This window comes from Choloepus didactylus, chromosome 6 (genome assembly GCF_015220235.1).
Source record: "Choloepus didactylus isolate mChoDid1 chromosome 6, mChoDid1.pri, whole genome shotgun sequence".
In the NCBI taxonomy this organism is placed as follows: domain Eukaryota; kingdom Metazoa; phylum Chordata; class Mammalia; order Pilosa; family Megalonychidae; genus Choloepus; species Choloepus didactylus.
The window spans coordinates 104,877,040-104,905,003 of NC_051312.1; the positions used below are offsets into that span (position 1 = coordinate 104,877,040).

Genomic DNA, 27,964 nt, shown 5'->3' on the forward strand with positions numbered 1-27,964 from the left:
CATTTTATTCATTCAATAAATATCAGTTAAGCATCTATTCTGTGCTAGACACTGTCCTAGGCAATGACGATTGCCAGCAGTGAACAAAACAAAGTCCTTGCCCTTGTGAAGCTTACATTTGAATGGGAGAGACTGACCACAAGCAAACCAATATAGTGAGCAGTAGATCCTGGTAAGTGCCATGGAGAATAACAGAGCAGAGTGAAGTAAACTTGGGAATGGCAAGAGGGTGAGCAGTATACTGCTTTTACTGCATTTACTCTTTTATCCAAGGTGGTCAGTAATAAGGTGATTTTGGAGCTCATGAAGGAATGAGCCATGTGGATATCTAAGAGAAGAACATTCCTGTTAGGGAACAACAAGTGGAAATGCTCTGTGCTGAGCAGAGCCTATTTGGTTAGAGAAATAGCAACAGGGGGAGTGTAATTGAGATTAAAGGGTTCCTCACAAAACCTCTAGGCATTAGGACACCCTTATCCCAGGTACTAATTAATAAATACCTATATTCACTTGGTGCATGCTAAATTTAGATTTTGATTAAAATCTAATGTTCTTCCTTATAAAGCCTTCCATAAACAATAGCAACACAGTGTAAATGCATGAGAGAAATGAGAAAGCGAAATTGAGATTTGGAGGTGGAAGAGGGAAGGAGCCAAAAGAAGGATAGGACCCTGAGAAAAACCATCCCATGCCTAAATTCCAGGGAAGCTTTCATGAGGAATTAAGATTTAAAATTTCATTGGATGAGGGAGAGGACTAGGAAAGCTACTTCTAGCAACAGTCTAAACAAGATTTTGGGGTAACTCAAGGCTATTGTAGTCATTCTACTCTTTCCCCCAGGCTTCTCATTCTCTACCCACTCAAGCACTCATCAGTTTCAATCTATGAAATTTTTACATCCATCCTTCCCATCCTCTCCTTGCCTCCCCTTTCCTTCTCTCCTCTTCCATCCTCTCCTCCCTCTGCCCTCTTTTCCCTTCCCACTATCACTCCCCCAGTTCAGGCACTTATGACTTGACTGACTAATCTCATGCCTCAACCATTAAAATGGTGTCATTGATAGTTTCCCTCTCTCCAACCTCTCCCTAACTTCCGCACTGTTTATAATGTCCTGGGCATTTATCATTTGTAGAAGTGAGGAATTTTAAGAAAAGGCAGGCTTTTAATCTACTGAAAGAGCTGTGCTGATGGGCAGTATGTTCTTCCATGGAAGTAGTCGTGGAGCTTCTGGAGCATCCGGCATCCAACCCTGAGCATCACAATTCCCAAGTGGCAATGGTGTTCTGGTTAAAGAAACCCCTCAAAGGGGTTGAGCCTTGTGTCTTCCCCTTCCACAAGTATTCATTGTACTTAAGTTCTTGTGCCTTTGCTTCACCTAGAAAAGAGTAGGAAGGGAAAAACATCAGGTTAGGAGTCTGTAATTTGCTTTAGTACTTTGGGGCTAGTAAATACACCTCAAGACAGTATATAGTATAGAACAAGGTTTGGAAGCACAGGAGTATACAAGCTTTGGTAGACAATTTCTTAATATTTAGTAAAGTGTTTGAAAATTCCAGATTATCTCAGCTGTTGTAAAAAGAGCAAGGGGAAAGAGTTTTTTGTCTGTGTCTGGGCTAAGTAGTTAAAAGCAGAGAAGACAGTGTGGTGGTGGTAGCAGTTAACTGAAGAAAGACATTGGCAAGTAGAAGATGATCCTCAGAGAAACTGAGCCAAAGCTGATTTTCTATCTAGCTGTAAACTTCAGAGATTCTGGGTTGTTTCCCTTTATAATTTACCCATTATCCCTGCCTATAGTCTGGTCGTCTTCCAATCTTTCCCACCTACTGTTGCCAACATGACTAACCAGCCGATATCTTCTCTGTTTAAAAATTCATTGATTTCTCCCTATAACCGTTATCATAAAGTACTTAACTGGCTTATGAGATTCATCAAAACTTGGTCTGTACTTCTGACCCTATTTCTAGCTTTTGCCCTCATGAGGTCCAAGAGCTAACCACATGGGATCATGGGTTGCTCCTTAAATAAGCTGAGTGCTTTCATGTCTATGAGATAGTGCTGCCTGCAAACACTCTCCCCTCTCAGTATCACTTTGCAAACCCCTTGTTATCTGTCAAGTTCCAGCACATAGATGACCTCTTTTCTGAAGCCTCTCCCTTGCAAAACAGAACACTCCAGCCATAATTTTATGGCACTAGTACCAGTATGGAATGTTTTATTTATTTGTTTATAATCCTATCTTCATCATTAGAACATAATCTTGTCAAAGAGTCCCTTGCTCTATCTTCAATATCCCATTACCATCTAGCGTGGTTCCTGGCACAAAGTTGGACCTTAATATATTATAAGCTTGTTAAATTTAATTAGTGAATAAAGAAATTAATCTGGGGCAATCTTAAAAACAGCGGAAGCAAAAATTGTTGCTCTTAGATGGTCCAACACAGGTAGGAATGCACTAATGAGCATTCATTGAAGAAATGAGTAGTGAACACACCACTGACTGTAATCTTGAGGAAAAATCTAGAGAAGGGCAATTTTATAAGTAGATAAGTAACCATTAAAATGAAATGAAGTGAGAACTGGAGATTGAAAAACAATGACAATGAACACCTAAGTAATTAGACCTCATATTTGTAACAAAGAAGATGATTGTGAAGAAACAAAGAACATCATTTTGAAGTGACTACACACCACACTTCCACATATCAGTTAGAGACATGAGATAAGCCTGGCAGACTAACACATGCTTGAACACCTGGAGATGAAACCCCAGAGCCATAAAGATAACTCAAAAGAAAAATCAATTCCTGGAAATAAAATAATCTTACTGTTTGCAAAAGTGTTGCATTGAACTGAGTGTTCATTCCTTGCTCTGATATGAAAATAAAATCTGTTAATAATAATAATCAGGCTACTGTCTAGTTTTATGTGTCTTTATCTGTAACATATTTATGCATGGAGGAAGTTCTGCCAATTTAAACAAGATCTCAACGTAGTCATTTCCAGATTTGCAAACTTTAGTTTCGTTCACCTTCCAGTAGCCTATAGACAGTCTTATCGGGAGAATTGCTGAGTTAGAAACTAGAGAGCTTGCCTTGTCAAAAACTGTCAATGATTTCCAGCTGGGTTTCCCATCCATATGCTCTGGTGACCAGTATGGACCTCCACATCAGCATACTGCCATCCAGTCATTGATTCTGATGAGAAAAGTCTAGGAACCCCTGCAATGAACTCATTGGTGAGCAAACATAACCAAATTACAAAAGTTCATTAAAATGGAAAGAATTATGAAGTAGGACTCACTCAGAAAAGTAGATTCCAATCTTGGTTTGGCCACTGTATGACCCTGTAAAAATTACTTGAATTCTAAGGATCCTGTTCTTTCCCTGTAAATGTTAGGATATACGGATTGTTAGATTCATTTCCAGTTGGAAGTTTTTAGGAGCAATGAGTAGGAAGGACAAAGAGGCAAAAGATTTGAGGATGCATTGTAAGCATTTCATTCAAATTGATAATTGTGGAGAAACAATTAGGGTAAGGTGGGGGAAAAAAAGAAAGGTCATGAAGAGGTTGATATTCTGGGAGATAAGTAGGTAATTCAGAAATTAGGGGTTTGGATGAGATCAAGGAAAGATTTTGTAAAAGCAAGGTGTCAGCACAAAGTGGTGTTGTATATAAAGTCAAATGATTTCTCTTGACATTGTTCAGATTTTGGTATATCTGCTAACAACCTCTGAATACTTTCTTGGCAAATTATCAGAAGTGTCTATTATTTAGGTAGATGGTAGGGAGAAGATTTTGTGTCTCTCTGACTTCTGGCTTGGTTTCTTGGATCTGAACCTGGGGAGTAGCTCCTTGTAAGGCTGATATACTCCAACCCTATCACTTATCTCTCCCTCTCAATCTCAATACAATCCCATCTGAACTCTGTGATATGTATTTTTGCCTTTCCAAATGTTTTCTGCCAAAAACTTTCTAAAAATAGAGAGAAGCATAATTTTCCTGAACTCATTAAATGAAAGTACATCTTCCAGAGGCTTTTAATTATTGACACCAAAATTAGTGACTTCACCAGACTGATCCCTGCTTTCACCTCTAAGATGTGGACATATTATTTTAATTTTCCTCTAGTTATTCTTAAAATGAATTTATATGGAGTAAATTACAATTTTTGAGTGCTCAATATATGAACTATCTTTCTTAAAATTATATTTCTTTATGTGTTTGGGAATTTTGGTTTGCCGGCTAATTTTGACTGAGAAATTTTTTTGGTTCTCTCTCTACTTTTCCAATGCTCCCATCTGAACTTACTTAATGGATTTATTCCTCCCTGTTTAGCAGTTTTGCAGAGCCTCCAATCAACATTCCTAGCCATCCATCCAGAAGCAAATCTTCCCATTGCACCTCAGCATAGCTGTCCTTAGAGATGTGGGGAGCATGGCAGGGCCAGTCAAAGGACTGCCAGCAACTTGACTCAGTTTCAAGAAGTGAAGCTTTGTCTTCACCTCCCTTTTTTTTTTCCCATAAATATTTAAAGAAAGCCAAATTCTGAGTCAAAAAAGCACTATAATGTAAGAATTAGATTATCAGTTTCCACAAAAGACCTACTGGGATTTTACTGGGATTCCAGTAAATATGGAGATCAATTTGGGGAGAATTGACATCTTACAATATTGAATTTTCCTATCCACGAACATGTGTACCATTCATTTTATGTAGGTCTTTCTGATAAAGAAATATATATAAAAGATTTCTCGGTAATGTTTTACAGTTTTCTGTGTTGAGATTGTTGCAGGTCTATTAGACATTTTCTCTTTGGTATATGATATTTTGATGCTCTTATAAATAATATCTTTTAGATTTTTATTTTTTATTGTTTATATATGTTTTATAGTATAAACCAAGACTGAAGTACCAACAATCTTGCTAACCTTCTTACTAATCTTTATAATTTACCTATAGATTCATTGGATATTCTAGATACATAATCATATTCACATCTAATGAGAGCTTTTTGTTATTTTCCAGACAGAAATGTTTTTTAAAATTTGTTATTAGAGAAATTGTGTTTTCACAGAAAAGCCATGCTAAAAATACAGAGATCCCTTATATCCTCCCCCCCACTCTCCATTATTAACGCTTTGCATTAGAGTGATAACTTTGTTACATTTCGCAAAAAATATTGTTTATTGATTGATTATAATAAAAATAAAGTAATAAAAATATTATTATAATCAATAAATAACATTAATTGATTTTCTAATGTTAAACCAACTTTCCTGTCCTGTAATAAATTCAACAATGTTGTGATAATATTGTACTTTTTATATATTGCTGTATTTGTATGCCAACAATTTTAAGCAGTTGCATCTCTACGTGTGAATGAAATTTGCCCATTATTTTCCTTTCACCTAAGTTCTTGTTTGGTTTTGGCTTTAAGATTATTCTGTTCTCATGAAACAAGTTGGAGGGTATTTCCAATTTTTTATATTCTCTAGAAAAATTTATATAATATTTCTATTTCTTAAATATTTGGTAGAATTTATCAAGCAAGTCATCTTACTTTGAAGCTTTCTTTGTGGGAAGATGCATACATGAAAACCACATGAACATTACAAAATACAAGTACAGCTTAATGTGTATAGCTCATAAATGTTCACAGATGAACACATTCATGATGCCAGAACTCAGATTAAGAAATAGAATATTACCAGCACCCCAGAAACCCCCTCATGCCCTCATCCAGTCAGTATCCCATCCTGTGGGGTAGGACAGTTAATCCATATCCTGACTTCTAAAATTCAGATTAGATTTGCTTAAATTTTTATTTAATCACAAAGTGGTCTCTTCATTTGTCTAGCTTCTTTTGCTCAATGTTATATTCATGAGATTAATCTATATTTTTGCATCTAATTGTATATTTTTTGTTCTCATTGCTTCATAATACTTAGATTAGCTATTTTGGCAAGTGTGGAGCATTATCTTACGATGGTTTTAAAATGCATTTTTTTGATGACTAATAAGGTTAAGCATCTTTTCATATTCTTAGTCACCATTAGGATCTCCTCTTTGGTGAATATCTGTTCCAGTCTTTTGCCTATTGCTATGTTGGGATGCCTGTCTTTTTCTTATTGATTTCAAGAGCTCTTTATGTTTTCTGGATATAAATCATTGGATAGTCTCTCATTCTATGAGCTGATTTTTCACTCTCTTGGTAGTATGTTTTTGATAAAGAGAAGTTCTTAGTTTTAATATAGTCTAATTTATAATTATTTTCTTTTATGATTAACTCTTTTTGTTTTAAAGAAATCCTTGCCTACACCAAGGTCAATAAGATGTTCTCCTATATTATCCTTTAAAAGATGTATTGTTTGCCTTCACATTTAGATCCGCAATCTATAAGGAAATAATTTTTGTGAAGGTGGGAGGTAGGTTCAAGATAAATATATTTTATCAATTTGGCTATCCAACTAATCTAGAACCATTTATTTTATTTTATTTTATTTTATTATTTTTTTTATTTACTGAGATTGTTCATGTGCCATACAATTATCCAAAGATCAAAAGTGTATAGTCAATTGCCCCTGATACCATCATACAGCTGTGCATCCGTCACCACAATTAATTTTTTTTCAATTTTTAGAACATTTTCATTACTCCAGAAAAGAAATATAGACAAAAAAAAGGAAACTCAAATCCTCCCATACCTCTAACTACCTCCCCCTCCATTGTTGACTCATAGTATTGGTATAGTACATTTGTTACTGTTGATGAAAGAACGTTAAAATACTACTAACCGTAGTTAGTTTGCAATAAGTACATTTTCTCCATATATGCCCCGCTATTATTTTTTTTTAAGTTTCAGAATAGTATTTAATTTTCAGATATTTATAGTCATCTTATCTGGTATCACAAAATAGTGGCCATGTTATAAATTTTACAGACAAGGATATTGTTGCACTATTCTCACCATACATAGGTTGCAGAATAAATCTGAATACAGATCAATACTTCCCCTTCTTTGTGTATTTACAAACATGCCTACACATAACCCTTTCTAGTCAAATTATTTTTAGCTGAACCAAGGAACTAAATGCACTGAGATAATTTTGTTTTGTTTATAGGAATTCTCACTGTAAACTATACAAGCTTAGAGATCAGAGAGTAAATAGATTTTTTTTTTGCCAAACCCTCTATCTGAACTCAGAAGCTAAAATGGTTCAGTATTTTCCACTAACTATGCAATAAATAGCAAATCATGGGTCCACAATTAATGTTCTTTTGTTTCAGTGTATGAAATAGAAGTTAACAATTGCCACTTAAATGTAGTGGTTCAATGACTCCGATAACAGATGTCTCTCCATATATAAATAGACATTTTCACCAACACTGCTCCCTATGTGCCTTTGCTCTATGTATCCCATGCCTATCTCCAGACAATGGCATCTAATCTACACCAACCAATAAAACATAATGGAGATTACACACTTTTCAATGCTCTCAAAAAGTATAAGAATATTCCTTTAGATTTTCAGAAGAAGTCTATTTTCAGACTTAAATTTAATAGTTTTTAATTATTCTTAGTCTAATTCCTGCTTTATCAATCAGGAAACTAAGAGTCTTCTTACACGGTAAGTGAGATGACCACATTTACAATCAGCATGTCAGAAAAGTGAGACAAGTATCTTCATCTTCCGACTCTAATGTTTCACAAAGAATGTCATACCATAAACCTGAGTTATCCATTTGAAGTACAGTGAAAGAAATAGTAGCATCGAATAGGATGTGATACCAAGTATATTCTCTCCTTCATAATATCACCATTCTGCAATGTCTGTTTATTCCTCTCTGAAATACGGAATTAAAAATAATTTAATATAGGGTTGTGTCTTACGATGACTATGATGATAATAAAGCCAAACGTATATTCAATGGTCACTATATGGCTTAAAAAATGCATCTTCATCTAATATTACAGAGCCTTTCTCTGTCGGTAGGGCTCCCTTTAGTATCTCAAGTAGGGCAGGTCTTTTATTAGCAAAATCTCTCAGCATTTGTTTGTCTGTGAAAAATTTAAGCTTTCCCTCAAATTTGAAGGAGAGCTTTGCTGAATAAAGAATTCTTGGTTGGCAATTTTTCTCTCTCAAAATTTTAAATAAGTCATGCCAATGACTTCTTGCTTCCATGGTGGCTGCTGAGTAGTCACTACTTAGTCTTATGTTGTTTCCTTTGTATGTGGTGAATTGCTTTTCTCTTGCTGCTTTCAGAACTTGCTCCTTCTCTTCAGTATTTGACAGTCTGATCAGAATATGTCTTGCAGTCGGTTTATTTGGATTTATTCTGTTTGGAGTTCGCTGGGCATTTATGCTTTGTATATTTATGTTGTGTAGAAGGTTTGGGAAATTTTCCCCAACAATTTCTTTGAATACTCTTTCTAGACCTTTACCCTTCTCTTCCCCTTCTGGGACACCAATGAGTCTTATATTTGATGTTTTATTTTATCTATCATATCCCTGAGGTCCATTTCAATATTTTTGATTTTTTTCCCCATTCTTTCTTTTGTTCTTTTATTTTCTGTTTTGTTGTACTTCAGGTACCTGATTTGTTGTTCAGCTTCCTCTAGTCTTGTACTATGAGTATCCAGAATCTTTTTATTTCCATAAGAGCATGTATTTTTTTTTTTTTATTTACTCCTGCAATTTCTTCTTTATGCCCTTCTTGGCTCTTCTTCTTGTCTTTTATATCCTGTGCCATGCTCTTCTTCGTGTCCTTTATCTCCTGTGCCATGGTCTCATTGTTTGTCTTTACTTCTTTGATTAATTGCTCCAAGTACTGCATCTCCTCTGATCTTTTGATTTGGGTGTTTCGGTTTGTGTTATCCATATCGTCTGGTTTTTTCATATGCTTTAAAATTTTCTGTTGTTTTTGGCCTCTTGGCATTTGCTTAATTTGGTAGGGTTCTTTTAGGATACATATGCTAATTCAAAGACTTCTCTCTAATTTGTCAGATCCACAGCTTGGTGGCATACACTTTCTCTAACTAACCAGCAGGTAGCATCTGAGAGCCACCTATTCCCTTCAAGCCAGTTGTCCCCAACTTTATCTTTGTGGTGTGTGGGGGTCTGATTCTTGTGGGGTCCAATTGGTGCACCCGTTTTCCCTGTGTAGTTGGTGCTGTCCACCCTGAATGTGGGGTGTGTGTCTGAGCAGTTAGGGAGGAAGGGCAGCTTTAATAATCAAACACCCTAGATGTTCCTGGAGATTTAAGGCTGTTCCAAGAGTCTAAACCTTCAGTTCGGTCTTGCCACAGATTGTCTCTGCTGCTGACCCACAAGTCCTTGGTATTGGCCTATGGTCCCTGGGATTTCTGAGTGGGTCCCTCTTCCAAGCTGTGCCCTTTTAGGGCCTCTGCTGAGGGAAGGCTGTGCTACATAACAAGTGTGCGCCGTCCCTCAAGGGAAGTTCTGGACTCTCAGGCCATGTAGGGGTGTTCCCAGCCTGCTGTAAGGATGGCTGAATGGGGTGTGTTAATTTCCCCCTTTTCACACTGCTCTGCCTCTTTAGCTCAGGGACAATTAGCTGCAGGTGTGTGAAAGGCTATTGTCCATGCCAGATATTGTGGCATGTGTGCATGTTGCTGGAAACACTTCCTGTCGCATTGGGTTTTTTGGAGCAGCTCTGGGCTGTGGCTCCAGTGCCGGGCAGGAGCGTTCCTAGCCGGATGGGAAGACGGCTGTAAGGGGCATGTTTTTTTTTCCTTTTGGTTAACTTCTGCCTTCCTAGCTCTGAGACAATTAGCAGCGAGTGAGTGAAAGGCTATCGTCCACACCAGATATTGAGGCGTACTCACAGGTTATGGAGATGCCGTTCCTGCCATGCTTCCCTGTGCAGTTCTCACTGCTATATCTGCAGCCACTTTTGGGTTTTTAAAAAAGAACTAGTCAGACTCCAAACGTCAACCCACAGTTTCCCCACACCGCAGTGTGGCTGCCAGATATTCAGCAGGCTCACTCACTCATTTCAGAATGCAGACTCCCAGTTTCACCAAGTGCACAGTCCCTGTGGATTTAGCATACCTTGTCCAGCTGGTGCATCACTGGAACTGGTGTTCTGGGTCACTTTCTGGCTTTTACCTAGTATTTTTCATGGAGGTGTTTTTTCACACTGTCTCTCCTAACAGCCATCTTCCAGAAGTCCACCTTTCATTTTAAAGACCATCTTTCCCTACTAGGTTGCCCTTTTGTCGTAAATTGGATGACCCCAGGCTTCCGGACTCTCTTCTGTTCCATTTTCAGTTTTTCCTTGCACTGATATATGGGAAGGTTTTTTATTTTTAATCATTAGAGATTGTATTTTTTTTTTTATTAGAGAAGTTGTAGGTTTGCAAAAAGATCATGCAGGAAACATAGTTCCCACATACCCACTTCCATTTTTAACATTTTGCATTAATGTGGTAACTTCATTACAAATGATAAGAGAATATTATTGTAATTGTACAATTAACTATAGTCCATAGTTTACATAAGGGTTCACTGTGTTGTACAGTCCTATGTTTTTTTTTTTTAAATTTATTCTAGAAACATAAATACCACCTAAAATTTTCACTTTTAACCACATTCAGATATATATAGTTCAGTGGTGTTAATTACATTCCCAATGTAGTACCATCACCACTATACATTACCAAAGCTTTTACATTTGGATTTCCTCTTCTTTTTCTTCTGTCGTTTTTGCTTCAGTTTTAAATGAATATTTTAATTTCATCCACATTTTCAAATGTATAGGTATAAAGTTGTTCAAAATAACCCCTTACACCTGCAGAACCTGTGGTATTGTCCACTTTCATTACTGATTTTGATTATATTTGTGCTTTTTCTGTTTTCCTTGACCAGACTAACTTGGAATTTATCAATTTAGTTAGTCTTTGTAAAGAACTACCTTTTGGTTTTATCTTCTCTACTATATTTTTGTCTTCTGTGGTATTAATTTCTATTCCTATCTTTATTATTACCTACCTTTAAATATTTTGTTTTAATTTTTATTTCTTTTCTAGCTTTTGAGGTGAATGTTTAGTTTATTGATTTTTCAAAATTTTCTCTTTTCTAAAATATGCACTTTTAAAAGAAAAACTTTTCATGCAATTTAGATCTCTCAACTTTATTGAACAATTCTTGAATTTGGCAGCATTCTTTTCAGAATATAGAAGGGAGCTCTGCTGAAGGAGTAGAAAGGGGGCAGGTTATATATGATAAATGTGGAAGGAAGTAAGGAAATACTGTGGCTGATATTAAGTTTCCATTTTACTTGGGGGGGGGGGTCTTATGTAGGAGGAACAGATATACATTGGTTAGTATGGTATGTCTAGTCTGATTAGCTCTCTCTTGGACCAAAACTGACTTATCACCAAGTTTTGCTGCAGTTCAGTAAGATTTGTTCCGTTGTTCTATTTTCTTAGAAATTTCTGCAGTTTGATTTTGTCTTCTGAGCAATCCTTTCTCAGAAACAGGTCCCTCCTGGAAATGCCTGTACAGGTGGCCATTTATTTTACTTAACAGCACTTAGAGCTATGAAATTGTCTTTAGATACTGTTTTGGTTGTGTGTCACAAATGTAATGTATAGTAGCTTCATTATAGGGTAATTCAAAATATTTTCTGGTTTCTGATGGGTCTCTTTTTATTTCTATTAATTATATAGGAATGTATTGCTTACTTTCTATGTATATATGGATTTTCTAGTTGTTTTGTTTGTTAATTTGGCTTGTTTTTTTTAATAGATCTCCTGCTTAATTGAACTGTGGCCATAAAATATATCCTATATGATTTCAGTCCTTTAAAATTTAATGAGGAGGAGGATCTAAGATGGCAGCATAGAGAGGAGTGGAAGTTAGTTAGACTCCCTGGAACAACTAATAAAAAACCAGGAACAACTAGTAAATAATTCAGAATAACTGCAGGGGGAAAAATGTGACCATCCACTCATCATACACCAACCTGAATTGGGAGGAATGCCTGAGATTACAGCATAAAATCTGTAAGTAAATACTGCAGATCCAAGCCAGGACCTCCCTCCCACCCCACAGCCCAAGCTGCAAAGCCTCATGGTACTAGAGAGATGCTCTCTCCCAGCGAGCAAATATAGCTCAGCTGAGCTCCAACTGGGGTTTTAATTAGCGAGTGTGAACTGCTCACTATGAGCTACAAATCCCCAACAAGCAGACAGAGGCTGCGGATGATGACTGACCTTGGACAGCCAGAGGGTGGCTGTAGACTGGCCCTGAAGGGAATTTTCTGTTCCTTTTTTGGCTCAGTGGGGAAAGCCTCAGCCATTTTCAGTTCCCAGTGCTCTGAACCACACAAGGGAGGAGATAGCACAGGCAGAGAGAGACTATTGAAATGCTAATGACCTCTCCTTAGGGGGTCTATCTTCTCTAAAAGGAAAGGAGTGGGGCCTAGATTTACTACCTGCCTTCCATTCAGAACCAGACCCCAGAGCCTGGGGGAAAACAGCCACGAGCCACACCTCCTTACACCAGTCTGGAATTACAGGCTGACAAGCACCACCTTGTGGGCAGAAAAGCACAGTAACCTGAAGCATCACAGGGTGTACCAATTTTCTAAGACACACTCTCAGGGAAACTGGATACTGAATATTTCTTCCTTCTGGGACCTGAGCCCATTCTGGTCTGGGAAAACCTGACTGGGGTGACCAAGGAAACCATGCCTAGACAACAGAAAACTACAATCTACACTAAGAAAAATGAAGTTATGGCCCAGTCAAAAGAAAAAACTTACACTTTGACTGAGATACAGGAATTGAAACAACTAATAATAAGTCAATTCAAAAAGTTTAGGGAAGATATGGTGAAAGAGTTGAAACATGAAATGAAAACACTGGACGTACATAACGTAGAAATTGAAAGTTTAAAAAACCAACTGGCAGAATCTATGGAAATGAAAGACACAACACAAGAGATGAAAGACACAATGGAAACATAAAATAGCAGATCTCAAGAGGCAGACAAAGGCACCCAGGAACTGGAGAACAAGGCACCTGAAAGCCTACACACAAAAAGAACAGATAGAGAAAAGAATGGAAAAATACATGCAACATCTCTGGGAACTTAAGGACAAAACAAAAAGCAAGAATGTGTGTGTCATGGGTGTCCCAGAAGGAGAAGAGAAGGGAAAAGGGGCAGAAACAATAATAGAGGAAATAATCAATGAAAATTTCCCATCTCTATGAAAGACATAAAATTACAGATCCAGGAAGCACAGTGTACCCCAAACAGAATATATCTGAATAGGCCTATGCCAAGACACTTAATAATCAGATTATCAAACATCAAAGGTAAAGAGAGAATCCTGAAAGCAGCAAGAGAAAAGCAATCCATCACATTCAAAGGAAGCTTGATAAGACTATGTGTGGATTTCTCAATAGAAACCGTGGAGGCAAGAAGGAAGTGGTATGATATATTTAAGATACTGAAAGAGAAAAACCACCAACCCAAAATCTGATATCTGGCAAAGCTATCCTTCAAATATGAGGGGAGCTTAAAATATTCTCTGACAAACAGACAATGACAGAGTTTGTGAACAAGATACCTGTTCTACAGGAAATACTAAGAGAAGCACTGCAGACAGAAAGGAAAAGACAGGAGTGAGAGGTTTGGAACACAATTTTGGGAGATAGTAGCACAGCAATGTAAGTATACTGAACAAAGATGACTGTGAATATGGTTGAAAGATGAAGGCTGGGACCATGTGGGACATCAGAACAAAAGACCAATGATAAAGACTGGGACTATATAACTCAGGGAAACCTAGGGTGCTCAATGATTTTAATAAAAGGTACAAATATGTTTCCACATGAGGGAGAACAAATGAATGTCAACATTGCAAGGTGTTAAAAATAGGATGGGATTGGGGGGAAATACTATCAATGCAAACTAGAGCCTAGAATTAACAGAAACATTGTATTATGCTTCCTTTAACATAACAAAGGCACTATACCAAAGCTAAATGCATATGGGGGGTGGGGTGAGGAAAAGGGGAAGTGTATGGGACTCCTGGCATTGGTGATGTTGTCTGACTCTTTATTCTACTTTAGGTTAATGCTATCTTTCCTTTTGTTGCTTTCTAGCCATCAAGTTTTGTTTTTGTTTGTTTGTTTGTTTTTTCTCTCTTTCTCTTTTCCTTTTCTTTTGCCTCTCTGCCTTCTTTGACTCTTCTTCTGTCTTTGTGGAAGAAATGGAGATGTCCTCATATAGATAGTGGCGATGGTGCTGAATACGTAAATACATGACTATACAGGGTACCAATGATTGTTTACTTAGGATGGAATGTATGGTGTGTGAACAAAACCATCTTAAAAGAAATGGGTTGATAAAGAAACCCTGAGGGCACTATATTGAGTGAAATAAGACAGACTCATAAAGGCAAATATTGCAGGGTCTCACTGATACGAACTAATTATAATACATAAACTCATAGACATGAAATATAAGTTACCAGGATATAGAATGAGGCTAAAGAATAGGGAGTGGTTGCTTATTATGAGCAGAATGTTCAACTAGGGTGAACTTAAATGTTTGGAAATGGACAGAGGTGATGGTAGCATGCTGTGAGAATTGCTAACAGTACTGAAAGATGTGTGAAGGTGGTAGAAAGGGTAAGCTCAGAGTCATGCATGTTACCAGAAAGAAAGTTGGAGGTTAAAAGATGGGAATGTATAAAACAGTAAATCTTGTGGTGGACAATGTCTGTGATTAACTGTACAAATATTAGAAATCTCTCTCATGAACTAGGACAAATGTATGACAGTATAACTAGAAGTTGATAGAGAGGCATATAGGGAAAAAATATATACCTATTGCAAACTATATACTACAGTTAGTATTTTAACATTCTTTCATCAACAGTAACAAATGTACTATAACAAAACTGAATTAATAATGGAGGGGGGTGTGATTAGAGGTATGGGAGGATCTGAGTTTCCTTTTTTCTTTTGTCTTTATTTCTTTTCTGGAATAATGAAAATGTTCTAAAAATTGAAAAAAAGATTAATTGTGGTGATGGATGCACAGCTGTATGGTGGTGCCATGGGCAGTTGATTGTACACTTTGAATCTTTAGATGGTTGTATGGTATGTGAACAATCTCAATTAAAAAATATATATATAAAAAAGTTTAATGAGTATGTTTTATGACCAGCAACAATGATTAATTGCTGTTAGGTGTTCCTTGTAGGAATGAAAAAATGTTCTTTCTGCAGGACTTAGGTGTTATATTCTACATATGTCAATTAAGTCAAGTTTGTTACCATGTTGTTAAAATCTCCTGCCCCCTTAATAATTTCATGTCTGATTTTTCTATCAGTTACTGAGAGAAGAATGCTATTATTGCCTTCCAAGATAGTGACTAATTTTCCTCATAGTTCTTTCAATATTGATTTTATGTATTTTGGATACCATGGTTGTAAATTTGTACAACTGTAGTCTTGTTCCATTTTTCCAGTAAGCTGAACATGTAATTATTATGAATAATTCTCTTCTTCTAGAGGAAAGCTATTTTTGAAATTAAAATTTATTTTTCTGATGTTAACATGTGCATACCTTGTTAGTGTTTTCAAGTCTTTCATAACATCTTTTTTTTTCCTTTCAAATTATATATATATAACATATATCTCTTTTAAGCAATGTAAAATTGAGATTTGGTTTTTTGTTCAAGAAGATAATATCATCTTTTGTATGTGTGTGAGTAAATAATTTTTTTTATTAGAGAAAGTTATAGGTTTACAGAAAAATCTTGCATAAAATACGGAATTCCCATATACCACCCTACAATTTATTAGTGTTTTCAATCAGAGTATTTAGTCTGTTTACATTTAATTATTTTCACATTTGGGTTAAAATATACAATCTTGCTCTGTATTTTCCATTTGCCCTAAATAGTCAAAACTTTTTCTCTCCTTTCTTGCTTTAAGTTTTTTTTCTATTTTTCCCATTATAAAATCAATATTATACCTCTTCTACTATACTTTATTAGATTTCCTGAGATTTTAACATGTTCTTGAGGTAGTTGATGCTGTTAGCCTTGTCTTAGACAATGCAAGCATCTTAGAATACCGTACTTCCTTTTCCTGCCTGCAAATTTAAGTTTTATTATAATAATGTACATATTTTAACCTCAACAGTTATTATTATTATTATACTGACAATATATTATTGTTTTATATAGTCAGTATTCAGTTATGTTTACCTGCATATTTTACTGTTTTCCTTGCTTTACATTCTTTATTAAATTTTCAAATTTCCACTTGGGAACATATTCCATTCACCTAAAGAATATCGTTAGTATGTTCTTTAAATCACGTGTGTTCTCTGTTTTTAGTTGTCTGAAAATATCTTTCTTTTATCTGCATTCTTAAGGGATATTTTGATAGGTAGTAATACTAAGTTAGGAATTGCTTTCTTTCAGCACGTTGAGTATATTATTCCATTGTCTTTGGCTTCCTTTTTTTCTATTGAGAAAAAAAAGTTACTTCTTCTTGGAGGGTAATCTTTTCTTTTCTTCTTTTTTTAATCTGGCCACTTTTAAGATATTTTATCTTTGTGCTTGGTCTTTGGCAGTTTTACTGTAAGTACCTAGATGTGTATTTCTTTTTATTTGTCTTACTTGGATTTCTGGACTTCTTTGAGTTGATATCATTAGCCAGTTTTGAAAAGTTCATAATCATCATCTCTTCAAATATAATTTCCCCCCTTTCTGTGACTCCCTCCATGTGAAGCTGCATGTATATATTTTCTTTACTCCTCTCTTCTGTCTTTTTTTATATCATTTTAAGGTATAATTCTAAATGTTTTCTTCTGATTTATAGTTTACAGCATTAATCCTCTCTTCTGGCATATCTACACTATTGTTAAAAATTTTGTGTAATTCTTATTTGTGCTTATTAAAATATTCAATTCTGAAATTTTAACTTTTCATTTTCCACTCTGCTCTGTCATTTTGAATAATTTCTATCCCTGTCCTCTCTTTGTAAGCACATTTATTTTAAAATCTGAATCTAACTTCCATAACTGGAACCATGTGGGCCTGCTGTTTTCTGCTGGTTCTCATTCATAATATCTGGTCTCCTTATGTACTACTTTTGATTGTGAGCCAGTCCTTGGATTTGAACAAATTTTTAAAAAACAGTTTGATGATTAAAGCAATGTTAATGTCCTCCAGAGAGGATTTTTATTTCATTTGTCACATGTTTGGTAGCAGTGACAATCACTTTAATCCACTTTTAGGAACTGAAATTTTCTTGGCCACCCAAATGACTCAAACTAGCTGGTTTCCTTCTGACACACCTTTAGAGCTAGAGTATGTACTTTCTGGGTCCCAGCCCACAGGGGTTCACCAAAACCTCCCTATTTGGTGACCCTGGCTTACAGCGTAATTCCCCATAGACCCAGGAATCTTTCAAAATTGCTGCTTAGCCTGTCAACCACCTTTTCTGGATTGGCAAATGCCAAAGCAAAAGCAATTTCAAAAACCAGGCTCTTCTCTCTAGATTTTCGTTTTCTTTCAGATACTAGTGCTGTAATTGTTTACTACTTTCTTAGCTATCTCGTATTTTTAAGAAAAGATTTCATATATATTTTCATATATTTCTTGTTACGCTCAACAAGAAGTCTGGTTCAAAGTTTCCCGTTACCAAAAGTCCGTAATTACCTTTTAGAAGCATTTCTCCCCTCAGTTAGACCAGTTACCTAAGAATTATTTTTCTTTGTGCTTCTAAGTACCTGCCTGGCACTTAGTAGGCAAGAAGTCAATGTTGTTGATTAAGTCATTCACCATACTCAAATAGCCCTAGGGAAAATGTCATAATATGTTATTAGTGCTGTCTCAAAGGTCTGTAACTTTAGGGGTAAGTTTTGGTAAAGACAGAACACAGGGTTTCTATGGCTGCATCTCTGTAATCCAAATAAAAACCTAGTATACCAAGGAGTTACTAAAGATATTGCTAGCAAGATCTGAGATTTACATTTCTGATGAAGTTTAGTGCCTGTTAAGGAATTGAGATGCATTACAGTAAGTACTAAATTTTTGTTTGGCATTACAAACTATGCAGAACCAAATCATTTCTTCCTTTTTGTGATGATACCAAGAGTTTAGGCCATCCAAAAGCCAGTTTTATCATCAGAAGCCTGGAAATCTATACTAAGATAAACAGATAAATGGGGCTGGGGGTGGGGGGATGAGTGAATACACAAAAGGGAGAAGCATATATGGCACAAAACTGAAAGAAAGTTAAGTTAAAAAACCTGACAATTTAAGGCAAATGGAAACAATTATTGGTTCTATTTTCTATACATACCACCAAAGTCATTGTCTGTTGCCCATAGGTGCACATAATTATAAAGAGTGGTTATGGCACTTTCTCCTAACACCCAACCCCTTATATTATTACCTCTTTTCCCACTCATTCCATCAATATTACAGTGGAAGTTGTTCTTTCCTTCCCTTTCTTTCCCCTTCCAGTCTTCCCTTTCCTCTTTCCAACTGACCTTCCTTCACCCTTTCTTCCCTCCTCCCCTTCCTCCTCCATTTTCTCTTTCTCTTACTCCTCTCTTCCTCTTCTTCCTTCCCCTTCTTCTATTTTATTTGTCTCTTTAATATCCTTGAGTATTAGAAAAAGCACTGGATCATTATTCCAACCCAGGTTTTGTCACCTGAGCAAGTCTGTGAACATACATTGTCACAGTTGACTAATCTATAAAATAAAATCATTATTGAAGAGCAATTTTTAATCATCTTCTGGTTCCAGCAGTCTGGAAATCTGGAATTCTTCATGTTCCTACATGGCCCTATCTCTCTGGCCCATTTGTTGGTCTGGTTTGTGAGCACTTAATTGAAGCCAAACAAATGGCTCCCTTCTCTGAAATTTTTGCACTTAGAACCAGAGATAGCAATGGTCAGTCTCTCTTTCTCTCGGGGTTAAATTGTAAGATGTAAAGCTTAGAAACTGCTAATGTCAATTTTTCTGCTTTGTGCATGTGCCGGTTTGTATATATTTCGTCCACCAGAAAAAAAGCCATATTCTTTAATGCAATCTTGTTGGGGCAAACGTATTAATGTTGATTAGGTTGGAATCTCTTGATTGAATGCTTCCATGGAGATGTGACTTACCCAACTGTAGGTGATAATTTTGATGAGATTATTTCCATGGAGGTGTGGGTCCTGATTAGTTTACTGGAGTCCTTTAAAAAGAGCCACACAGGCTCAGACACTTGCTGACACTGATGCTTAGACACGCTTGGACATGCAGACAGAAGGACATTTAGCTAAGAGATGAAGCCCAGAGTTTGCCTCAGGATATGCTAAGACAAGGACCCCCAGGCACTTAGAGAGAAATGTCCTGGGAGAAAGAACCAAGAACACAAAGGAGCTGAGAGAGGAGCTGGAACACAAAGAGGGATCAACAGACACCAGCCATGTGCCTTCCCAGCTAACAGAAGTTTTCTGGATGCCAATGACCCTTCTTCAGTGAAGGTATACTCGTGTTGATGCCTTAATTTGGACACCTCTATGGCCTTCGGACTGTAAATTTGTAACCAAATAAATCCCCTTTATAAAAGCCAATCCATTTCTGGTATTTTGCATAACAGCAGCATTAGCAAACCAGAACAGTGCAGAAAGTGTGAAAGAAGGGAAGAATAAAGTGGGCATTCAAAGAAAGGCAGATATAAGAGTCCAAGAGTTCCTGATGGCATTTGAGTGACTGGTTCTTGTTCTGAGGTCCAGACACAGCCTTGCTTTTTCTCTGGTTTGGTCTTCCATAACATGACCCAGTATCTTTCCAATTACTTTTATCCTGAGATCACTGAAGTTGGTTTTCTGTCCCTTGAAATTTAAAAAGATCTTTAAAAAATCATAACATATCTCTATTTCAATCATGGCAGCTAAATTTCCTTATGAAATCTTCTTTAAATCCAGATTTCCTTTATATTTTTTATTACTTTATGATTCTGTCTGCTTATGTTTTTAATAGATTGTATGCTGTTCAGTCACTGCCAGTCCCTAGTTTATACAATCCACTGTCATCTTCAGCCATACATCATTCAATTCTCAATTGGTGACTATTTCTCAAGAAGCCACTTACAACTCCTTTTCCAACCTTTAGTAAGTTACACTTATATACTTCGATACTTTAATCTGCAGAGTAAGATTCATTTATTTGATTCTACAAATATTTCCTGAGTATTTTGTTAGGTAATGGAGATGCACACTATGAAAAATTTAGCAACTGCAATCACAATAGCACCGGTCATTTAATTGAAAACAAACTCTTTAATTTGATATATACACACTCATATACTATTGAAAGGAAGCTCTTTCATTTCTCCAATTTTCCCTAATGTTTTCAATTCCCAGAAAATTTAAAAGTCAGGGTCCCAACAATGTTCCATTTAAATAAGATGCAGCATAGCATGATATGATGGAATGTCTTGTCCTAGTATTTCCAGCATAGATTATGTGACTTAGACTAACTCAGTTTATCTTTTGAGTGTCTCAATTTTTTCTTCTGCATTGTCATGTTAATAATATTTCCTTGCCTGCTACAAAAGCTTATTGTAAAAGAGGTTAGTGAACAATGGAATATCACAAAAAATCTATACTATTAGTTGATTTACTAGAATTATTCCAAATATTTTAAATTTCAATAATATGAAAACAATTCTCTGCTTTTCACAATCTATTCTTATTTATGTCATTCTCAGTGGTGTTATATAAGATATAATTGATTTAGAAGATGAAGTCACAGGATATACAGGAAAATCTGATTTAAAAAAATCTAACATGTGAGCCAATATTCTTAAGCTGCTTACATATCTTGCTGAAAAACAGAATGCAGAACTTGGATCAAGGATTCAGATTATTTGAGATCCAAGAAAGAGTTGCCATTCAAAGACATTTATTATGAATCAGGAACTTTATAAATATTAATTATCCATAAAATTGTAAGAAATAGTATCTCAATTTTACATAGGGGGAAATTGAGATTCAGAAATATTAAATCAATTGACAGAAGTCATGCAATTGGTAAGTCACTGAGCTGGGATTCAGCTCCTGCTCATTATGACTATCAAGCCCAAGATTATTCCATTCTGCTGTGAAGAATTGCCTCTCAAGATGTCACTATATATGCCTTATCCTCTGCAATTAGCTTATAATCTGTTTGGGAGTACAGGGGTGAAACAGTTAATGAAGAAACTCATATATAATATAAGTATTAATATATTTAAAACTAATACCGGAAAATGTTCTTTCCCAAGGATTACAAATACTCTGAGAATTGAGGAGTGTTATGATTTTGTAATCATCAAATTGCACATTTCTGACACAAACTAAATTTGAAATCATCTATTTATGCACATCTGTCCATTTTGTTGGAATTTCCATGGTGAAAATTTGGAATTTGGGTATCAATCACAAACTGCCATATGTTCTCTTGGGGCTCCAATTTTGAGGCTTACAGTGCTTTTTAGAAGTGAGTATCCCAAGCCTGCTCTTTTTGAAGAATATGCTAGGAAAAAGTCAGTTTAAATTATTTATAATAAAAATAACTACCATTTACCAAGAACATATATTGCCCTAAAACTCCCAATCACCCTGAAATACAGGCATTGCTATTGCCATTTTACATATAGGAAAACTGACGTTCAGTAAGATTATCTTAACATGAGATCATACAGCTTGTAAATGATACAATCAGCTAACAAGCTAAAGGCTGTCTGACTCCAAGGTGAAAACTCCATAGCTCAAACAACTTCAACCAATGTTGAATCTGTAGACTTATTTGAAGTGAGCAGAGAGAATCTGTTTAAAGCATATATATATATGTAAACACGTTAAACCAATTCAGTAATTATTCCTGGGAGTATAGTTTCATAATTGTAAATATTACCTTTTGATATAAATATATTTTTTAAAGCTTCCCTTATAGAGCCAATAAAGTAGGTGCCTATATTGTGTAGATCATGAGTACCCACCTAGCATTCAAATGTCAAAACAACAACCTGAAAAATATGCAAATAGATTCTGTGCTTTGAAATAAAATTCCCAGATGTTAAGAGTCACATATCCCAAAAAATGCTTAGATGGAAGTGTAGTTGATATAGCCTGGAAAATGGTGTATGGTGATTGTAAATGTATCCCTGATGAAAATAAAATTCTTGATGATGGAAATTAACGTGAGAATTTGAGTGAAATTTTTTTATGCAATGTGAGATAAAAGCATGTGCTATTTCTCAATTATTATATTGTTTGAAATAATATGTTGTTTAAATGTGTAAGTGTAACTAAGTTTAAAAATTAAGCATTACAAGTAACTTGGACTACCTCACAAACATTTTAGGTGATAAGTATATACATATTTTACTTGGGCAAAATCTTTTTACATGCAAAATTCTCATTGAGAATGTGGAAACTGACCCTATTTCGGGATTACTTTATATTCAGGCATTTATGATATTTTTGAGTTCCTTCCATACACTGGGCTCTGGGTTAGTTACTGTGAGGCAGATAAAAAATAATTGAAAGACAGAGATGTGGAACTGCTATAAGTCTCTAGAGTATTGTCCAGTGATAGGAGTTGAATAGAGATAATTGAAGCATAACTGCAGCCAGTATTCAATGATTATAAGCAGTAAGTGAAAAACACAGAATTTATTCTGTTGGTCTAAATCAAGGAGAAATTGCCTTTGCCTGAAGAATCCAGAGAAAGTTCCTTGGCAAAGGCAGTATTTTTGATGGCCTTAAATGAATTTGAAAGATGGAGATGGAAGAAGTGGAAATTCCAGATGGAAAGGAATTCAAATGAGGGTACAGAAAAGAGTAAATCTTGTCTGAGAGTTGATTGTAATTCAGATTGGCTAGATCACAAAAATCTGAATGCAAAGTGAAGAGGAAAATGGTAATAAGGTTGGTCATGTTGTAAGCCAACATGGCAAGGTGAACACTAGCCCTTCGTTTGGTTAGCAGAGGATGGCACAATACTGAAGATATTAAGTGTTTCTTAAGTGTGAAAGTATACTTCAGAAAAATGAATGCTCTTCATTAGTTTTGTCAAATTAAACTTATCTTACTACATTATACTTATGCAGGTCTTTTTCACTCCAGACTGTGAGATCCTCAAGGACAGAAGTCATATCTTATTCATCTTGTTATTAATACATAACTGCTACATAGTAGATGTTCTAAAAATGTGAATAATTAAATTGCATTTTTTAAAAACATTTAAAAAATAATTTTAAGAATCCTAGAAGTTTTGGTTTTAAAATACACAAATCTGTGTTGATCCCACTAACCACTGATTTACTGCTTACTGGCTCTTCCTCTATCCACTTCTATGGGACAGCAGAAGTTGATAGAGAAAGAAAAATGTATACTTGAAATTAATTGCTTTATAAAATACAATAAAAGATATTAGTTAAACCATAGAGGGTTTTCTTATATAATGCATGTCAATGTCTGAGAAAAGTTTTCCTCAGCACTGCTTAAACTCCAGTGAAACTTAATATTGTTTATTTTTAACATTTCTAATAGTTATTAATTAACAGATTCTCAGTGTTGGAAAAGACTTTAGAGGTCAGCAGTAATTTCCTTTTTGAAAGGGATAAGTGCAATAACCTTTTAGAAACAAAACTGATTAACTAAACTAATTCCTTTCCACATTGAAGTGTCACACAATGTATTTGAAAATATTTTCTGCTCCCATTTCTGTAACTTTTCTTCCCTTCGTTTTCTGGCAGCCTTGACTAGTAATCTGTAGGACATGCAAGATCTTGTGGCCTAGGGGTTTTCAAGTTCTTTTTGTAGCATCACTTCTGCCCATCCTCTAATGTCACCAGGCTTATGATCACAATGAGAACATCACTATTGTTGGAGAGCAAAATGCTATATGCCTTTAGCATCCCCAGAGGTCTCAATTTATCCTGGTACTGATAGATCCTGACACCAAGGTTCTTTTTGGAATCCCGAAGCCAGAAAATCCCATTAGGCCTTAGTCATCCTTAGAAATCCTTAGTTACTCTCCCAAAGATACGCCTCTCTGCTCAGCCACACTCCGGTAGACTTTCATTCCCATATTGCTCATTGCTTCTTCTCCCAACCCAGACTTGCCTGCTCCTCTTTTTCCCTCTCAGAAAGTTAATTGTGCCTTCAGATACCCAATTTCCATGGTAAGCAGTCTCTGCTTATGTTCCCAACTAGATACCAAACAGTCCTTATATCCCTTACATTAATGGAATCCTAGCTGAGGACACTGGTTCGTCTGTGACCTAGAACAGGGGTCAGCAAACTTTCTCTGTAATAGGACACTTAGTAACCGTTTAGGCTTTGTGGGCCATACAGTTTCTGTCACAATCGCTCAACTCTGCCACTGGAGCACTAAAACAGCTATAGATAAGATGTAAATGAATGAATGTATCTGTTTTCCAGCAATTTTATTTACAAAACAAGCAGCAGGCTGGATTTGGGAGCTGTAGTTTGTTGATCCCTGTGCTAAAGTACAGGATGCTCATTGTCCCATGCCCTTTATTTCACAAAATTCAGTAGTTGAGTCAGGAATCTTCTGATTTTCCAATTCACTGGGCTATCATCTTTGTGTAAAAAGTCTTCCTTTACCCTATTCTCATCTCTTTCCTCTACCAATTTCTGTGTCACTCCTGCATATTTTGAAGGATCTGACTATTAGTTGATGCTATTTCTCTTAACTCTTAACCTAAGGCCTGTCTGGTGTCTGAAATTTCCTTGTAGATAACCGTTTAATATCCCAACACTCAATTCCTCATTCATCTCAACTCTGATTATCTTTTGTTACAATTGAGTCCCTCTAGCCTTCCCTATGACCATGTTTTGGATATTTTCATCACAATGAAATGTTCTACAGCAGAATATTATATCATTCCACTCTCTCATCACACCTTCCTTTCCTTCCAGTTCTCTCACTTCTTTGTTTCTACCAAAATTCCATTCAAAGTTCCTTCCCTTGAACTCTTAATGTTATATTCCAGTGGTCTCTACTTCCTTCTCTATTTAGTTTAAGCCCTGTAGTAGTAGTAGTAGTAGGTACCATTCAGTGAGTAAGTAGCAGGCACTTTCATGGATTTTGGATATTCTTATGCCCTGAAGTATAATTTAGAAAGAGGAAGCTCCCACGACTCTGGAAGTGGCAAAATTTAGGAGCAAGAAGACAAAGTAGATGTTAGAATAGCTGAGGAAAGAGATGGAATAAAGGCCTAAAATCAAGGAGAGTCAAAAAAGAGGGGATGAATTCAAGGAAATTACTGGCTGTTGAATTGTGAAAATTTAGAAATATATTCCATACTGGAGTATGGTAAGGAGAAGAGAGGTGTCTCAATGACTCAGATTTCTGTCTGAGAAGATTGTTAAGTGGTGATGCCAAGAGAGGGACAAATGAATTAGGAAGAGGGAATATATTTTTGTGAGAAGACAATGTGTTCAAGTTTGAAACGATGAATTCCAGGTAATTTTCATGTAGTAAAGAGGATTTTCAGAGATGTACATTCACAAAACCAAGAGTTAAAATGAAGTTAGAAGTAGAAATGAGTGATATGAAGACAGATAATAGGAACACAAGATGGGGAGAAAAAAGATCTAGCAAAGAAGACTGTAAAGGATACAGATAAAGGAATCAGAGAGTAGGAAAATAATCAGGTGTCCTGCAAGTCAAGGGAGGAGAAAATTTCAAGAGGATGTGTAAAAGGAAAAGTCTCAAATAGGGCAAGGAGCTTTTGAACCATTGGATGAATGGATTAGGAGTGCTCCTAGGAATGGATTAGCAAGAACAATTTCACTAAGGTTTTGGAGGCAGAAATCAGAAAATTGTTCTTTTGAATAAGGCTTTTTTACCAAATTTTATAATATTTTTAGAAATTATTTGTATCAAAATATCAATGCACATGTATATCAATATAAATAACTTTCATCTTTTGTTTTTGATTTTTTAAATGTGCACTATTTTTAAGCTTTAGACACTGAAGAACAGATGGCCACACTTTTAATATGCTTTATGATGATAGTTGATATTAAAATACAGTCATCAGTACCTTTATTCTTCTCATTGCAACACTTGCCCTCAAATTATGAAAAAACATAACAAATATTTTCCTTATGATTTCTTGTCATTTACACTCATGTTATTAGGTTTGCACATAATTATGATTATTTTCTCAGAAGCAATTAAACACTTATTTGCACTTATTTTACTCTGCCACACATATACTAAGCTTAATAAAACTTATCCTATTTTTATACCCCGTAAAAGTTCAAAGAAATGAGTTTAAGAGTTTATTGTTTGCCTTTTCTGATTCGAATAAATGTGTCTTTGTAGCAAAGAATAAGAACTGTTAGTTATGTAATAAATGCTGCTTAATTGTCAATATTAGAGAAAGTAATCATTTTAGGCTAAAAGTAGCCAGAAGTTTTTCTTTTTAACTTGACTTTCAGAAAGTGTTTAAAAGAACAGAAGAATCTAGACATACTTTCCAGAAATCATGCCCTTTAGACTGAAATGATTTCCTATTCTAAAATGATGGAAACATTGATGATTCTGCCCGTTTTCAGTTGCTGCAGGTCATGAGGTTCCTTGCTCCATGCCATAATGAATTACTAATTAATAATGAGAACTTGCTTCTTCAGCAAGCTGGCCTGTCCCTAAGACGGGTCACTGTGGGATGAAACTTTTCACCTGGTCTCTGCACCGTGGGTACTAACGTAAAGATTGTTGCTTGAAATGTCTAGACAGTGATCTTTGTGAAATAAAATGGTTGGATGATTTTATTGTTTCTTCTTGCCTAGGAAGTTATCCAAGTGGAGGGGTAGGGAAAAATCCTCTCTTGAACAGCATTTTTTTACAGTAGTCCAGAAAAGTTGAATCTATTGGTAAGTTAACTCATTTATTGAGCATTGAGAATAAATACAGTGCTGTGAACACATGGGGCAGGGCTCCCAGCCATAAAGAGTACAGATTCTAGAGTCGATGCAAGAATATATACACATGAAATAAAACATTTATTTTAATGTTCAAGTTAAATTTAATAAAAACATTTAATTCCAGTGGATCCCATAATACTAGTATTGAGATCATCATAATCTCTCAGTTTTGTTCCCACCCAATCCTCTAGGGATTATCAACTCAACAAATACATAGTTAAGAAATATGTTTGATCAACAGGCAATATAGTAAGCTAATTTTATACCTGCAGCCTGAGTGTGCAAACTATAAAAATCTGTCTGTAAATGTCCATCTATCTTGCTCCTAATCGCTAGGTAATTGTCTTATTCCTAAATCCATCTGGAGTCTCCATCATGAAATCCAAGTGTACTCAGCACTCTAAGGACCCTGAGGAGAGCTTTGCTTTTGATTCTCACCTCTCCACCCCTTCCATTCTCCACCTCCACTTCTATCCCAAGCAAGTTACTGGTAATTTATTAAAAATGGATGAAAGTCTTTTGCCATTCCTCCCTCATTCACCACATGTCTGAGAGGTGGAGTTTCTTTCTCTACCCCATGAGTCTGGGCTGGACTGAAGACTCATGACCACTGGAATACAGCAGTAATAAACCTGAGTAAATTTTAAGTCACCGCTTGGGTACTAATTAGATCATTTTAGAGAGATTGGGGAGAATTTCATTAAATGAAATGAATACTACACTGGCTCAGTTTCTGCATATATTGCTGCATGCAATTTTCTCAAGTAATATGCACAAAAAGTAAGACATATTCCCATATCATCAGGACTTAAGGGAACAAAATATTAGCTAAGAAGATTCAAAGTAAAGATAGAAAACAATATTGTCCTCCTGGGGGAAAATTAGAGTGTGAACTAATCTTGTAATACTCTTTTATCTTCCAATACACATTTTTTGGGAACCTCTTTATTGAGGATCTTGGT

General features: G+C 35.8%; 1 long non-coding RNA gene across 1 annotated transcript in view; it reads right to left on the reverse strand.

Moving 5' to 3' along the window:
- Positions 1-3,090: 3,090 nt before the first annotated feature.
- LOC119538211 overlaps positions 3,091-27,964 on the reverse strand; it is a 73,823-nt gene continuing 48,949 nt past the window's right edge. Inside the window, exons 2-3 of the long non-coding RNA XR_005217527.1 lie at positions 3,301-3,383; positions 3,091-3,218 (exon numbers count right to left, since the gene is read on the reverse strand). This is a non-coding gene — a long non-coding RNA (uncharacterized LOC119538211). The remainder of the gene's footprint in view (positions 3,219-3,300; positions 3,384-27,964) is intronic.